The 4,209-nt window shown below is 47.1% G+C and overlaps 1 pseudogene; it reads right to left on the bottom strand.

The window, feature by feature from the left end:
• Positions 1-753: 753 nt before the first annotated feature.
• LOC127629705 (uncharacterized protein K02A2.6-like) lies at positions 754-3,809 on the bottom strand (annotated as a pseudogene).
• Between the last annotated feature and the right edge of the window lie 400 nt (positions 3,810-4,209).

The raw sequence follows: 4,209 nt of genomic DNA, 5'->3' as shown, positions 1-4,209 counted from the left end.
TTCAGATCAGGGATTATATGAGAAAGCATTTGCCTTGTTTTGATGAGGCTTGTTCTGCTAAGTTTGATGAATTTTTAGGGCTCAGATATTGGGTTAGGCACTTGATTTCTCTACTCTATAACTTACTACTATCCACGATTAACCATCTACACAGAGAATAAGATTACAGTGGAGTAGTGGAGGAGAGAGCAGGAAGTAGTGGAGGAGAGAGCAGGAAGTAGGGGAGGAGATAAGTGACGAGCTATGGGTTAATGCATTAGAGAATATTCATAAATGCTCTGTTAACTCTCCACACTGCCTTATTCAATTTAAGATTATAAGACTTCATTACGCTAAAACAAAGCTACATAGAATTTTTTTCAGACGTTTGCCCACTATGTGATAAATGTCAGACAGAGGAAGCCACTCGCATAGTTATGTTCTTTGCTTAATTAAAAAAAAAGTTCTTTAGTTAATTCCACTCTGGACTAATATTTTTTCAGATTCTGTCAGAAATGTTACATGTTGAGTTAGAGCCTGATCCACTTGTGGTGATATTTGTGTAATATCTTTGAAGAACATGAGGAGACGTTCGTAACCTTGTAAACCTTTACTGAACTCAAAGTAGCATATAACAGAACACAACATCTGGTGTGTTCAACATCAAGTCAAACTCTGAACTCTACACACCAACTTCTTCCCCGAACAGCCCCACCCTCACCAGGCTTTTCGTCTCTTAAAGGAACCTCACTCTTACAATAGTCAGTCAATACATTACACCCCTTTTCGCCAGTCCACAAAGTCTGAAAACCTTCTTGGAGGCCGATGCTCTCTTACAGGATATCTCCGAGAATGAGGGGACTCAGGCATGCCCTCAGCTCCCGTTAGGTAAACATCAGGGTTTCCCACATCTAATGCAGGTGGTTGTAACGCAAACATCTCAGCCCCTGGAGACTCAGGCGGATGAACAGAGTAGCCACCTGGTTCAGGCCTTGATTGGTCGGACAAAGGTGCCGTCCTGTCCAGCAACTGGTCAACATGTCGCCTGTGCATTTGCCCATCACTAGCTCTGACCTTGTATGACAGGGGCCCTGTGACGTCTACAATGATTCCAGGCACCCACTTAGAATCTCTGGTGTAGCTTCTCATGTATACCATGTCCTTAGGTCTAAACTCTCTGACTGTGCCAGGGCAATTTTCAGCATTAAGCTTCTGTCTGCGAAGCATATCACCATCATGATCAGGGTGCAGTCGATCCAGGGCAGTGGTGAGTCGCCGATTTATGAGCATCTCAGCAGGACTTTTTCCAGTTGATGAATTGGGTGTGACGTGCTGTGACAACAAGAAACGAGCAAGCCTGGTCTGCCACTCGCCTTTGGTGATGCGAGACAGGGCCTCCTTAGTGGTCTGCACCATGCGTTCAGCTTGACCATTTGAGCTTGGGTGATATGGTGCTGTAGTGACATGTCGAATGCCGTTGCGCTCTGCAAACTCTTGGAATTCCGCAGAATGAACGAAGCACCATTGTCTGAGACTATGACGTCAGGCAAACCACGTGTTGCAAAAAGTATTCTTAGTGTGGTGATGACGGCTGACGATGCCATGGAACTCATCAAAGACACCTCCAGCCACTTGCTATGTGCATCAACCACTATGAGAAATATTTTGCCCTGAAAAGGGCCTGCAAAGTCAATATGCAGCCGGGACCATCTTTTTGTCGTCCACTCCCAAGGGTGCACTCTCGCCTTAGGAGGTGCATGACGTGACATCTGACAGGTTTCACATGCCTTGACAGTCTCCTCAATGTCTCGGTCCATGCCCGGCCACCACACATAACTCCTTGCGAGTCCCTTCATGCGTACCATGCCCGGGTGTGCGTCATGCAACATAGCTAGTACTTCTCTTCTTGCCAAGCAAGGAACAACCACACGGCTTCCCCATAGCAAACAGTTCTTGTGTGCAGAGAGTTCATGGCGGCGCGAAAGGAATGGTTTGAACCGGCTATCCATTACATCAGCCGGCCACCCATGCAGGACCCAGCGCATTACTCGTGCAAGGACAGCGTCTTTGCGTGTAAGGTTAGCGATTCGCTCAGCATGCATAGGTGCATCTGGCACCATTTCAAGCAGTAACACTTCCAATGGTGGTGGTGTAACAGTATCAGATGCCGGCAAGGGTAAGCGACTCAGGGCGTCAGCATTGCCCATTTGTTTGCCCGGTCTGTAGCACAGCTCATAGTCATAAGCCCCCATGATCAAACTCCAACGCAGCATACGTGGTGAAAGGATGGCAGGCATAGGCTTGGAATGGTGCAGAAGTCCCTGCAGTGGTTTGTGATCTGTAAAGATCGCGAAATGGTGGCCTGCGAGATACTGGTGAAACTTTCTAACCGCAAAAACAACCGCCAATGCTTCCTTATCAATTTGGCCATAATTCCGCTCAGTGATGGACATTGTTCTGGAAGCAAAGCAGATGGGCCTCTCCTGGCCATCACATTCCATGTGGAACAATAAAGCCCCAAGCCCATAGGGTGAGGCGTTGCAAACCATTGCCAGGGGTTTCTTTTCATCATAGTGGGCCAGCACTTTATCCGTTTGCAGCAACCCTTTCGCCTGAGCATATGCCATCTTGTGCTTCGCACCCCACTGCCAAGTAGCAGACTGGTCTAGAAGGCGATGCAGGGGTTCCAGGACGGTGGCCTTATTGGGAAGAAAACAGCTGTAAAAGTTAAGCAGCCCCAAGAATGCCTGAAGTTCTGTTTTGTTCTATGGGGGCGGAGCTTTTTGGATCGCATCCACTTTTTCACGGGTTGGTTTGATGCCATCTTTATCCACTCTAAACCCCAAAAACTCCACTTGAGTGGCAGCAAAAATGCTTTTCTCTTTTTTTAGTCGCAACCCAGCTTCTGCGAAGCACTTCAGTACGGCCCGTAGCCGTTCATTGTGTTCTTCCATGGTTTTGCCCGAAATCAGGATGTCATCCAGGTATGGTTGGACTCCTGGAATTCCTGCGAGCAAAGTGTCCATAAATCTTTGAAATATTGAAACGGCCGTTGACACCCCAAATTGCAACCGTCGAGCCCGGAAAAGCCCACGGTGAGTGTTAATAGTCAGTAAGTCGGCTGCGTCATTATCCACTGGAAGCTGCTGATAAGCCTGTTTCAGATCAAGTTTAGTGAAAACTACTCCTCCAGCTAGCTTCGAGAACAGTTCAGATACTGTGGGTATAGGGTACACATCGGGTTTAACAGCTGTGTTCACAGTACAGCGGTAATCACCGCAAATCCTCAGGCCCCCATCTTTTTTTGCTACAGCCACTATAGGTGTGGCCCACTTTGCATGGCGAACAGGTTCAAAAATTCCTTGAGCCACCAATTTGTCCAACTCCTCATCAAGCTGGGGCCGTAAAGCAAAAGGAACTGGGCGGGCTTTGAAGAAACGTGGAGTTACTGTGGAATCAATGTCAATAGAGATCGGGGGCGTCCAGCAAATCCCAATGTCCTGAAAAACCTCTGAGTATTCAGCCAGTATTCTCTCCATAGACTGCAGCTGTACCCTGTGTACACCTTCCACTGATATTCCCAGGGCATCAAACCAGTCCCGTCCCAACAGACTAGTTCCCTGGCCCTGGATGACAAACAAAGGCAGTGTGTTTCGTGTTCCTTTGTATATTACTTCCACAAATATTTTTCCTTTCACTTCCAAGGTTGCCTGTGACCATTGCTTAAGTATTCCATTGTTGGCATGTATTTCAGGGGGTTGAGAGGGCCACAATGAGTGATAGGTGTGCTCACTAATCAAAAAACAGGCCGCTCCTGAATCCACTTCCATTGTGTGTGTTTGTTTGTTAAGTATAACAGTGGCCAGATATGGCCTCTGCCCCCCTCTTCCTGATTTATTAGTGGTGCTGTAAATGGAATAATCATTTTGCTTTTTGTGAGTTATAATGTTTGTGTACCGTTCTGCTGTGGTGCTGGCTGCATCCTTGTCAGTACCATGTTTAGTCTGTTAAACACACACGAGCAATGTATCCTCTTTTTTTACAGTAATGGCATACAGCCGTGGAAAATCTACAGGCTTGTGGGGTGTGCTGACCACCACATCTGAAGCATGGCTTGTCACGATTAGGATTTTCATTTGAAGTTGCTGTCTTATGAACTGATGCCTGCGCATGGGTTGCATAATGAACGTCGTCCTCCAGCCGTGATTCGTTTTGATGCTGACGAAGTAG

The sequence above is a fragment of the Xyrauchen texanus genome, chromosome 36 (genome assembly GCF_025860055.1).
Source record: "Xyrauchen texanus isolate HMW12.3.18 chromosome 36, RBS_HiC_50CHRs, whole genome shotgun sequence".
Classification (NCBI taxonomy): Eukaryota; Metazoa; Chordata; class Actinopteri; order Cypriniformes; family Catostomidae; genus Xyrauchen; species Xyrauchen texanus.
This window is presented reverse-complemented; position numbering and strand designations above follow the sequence as displayed.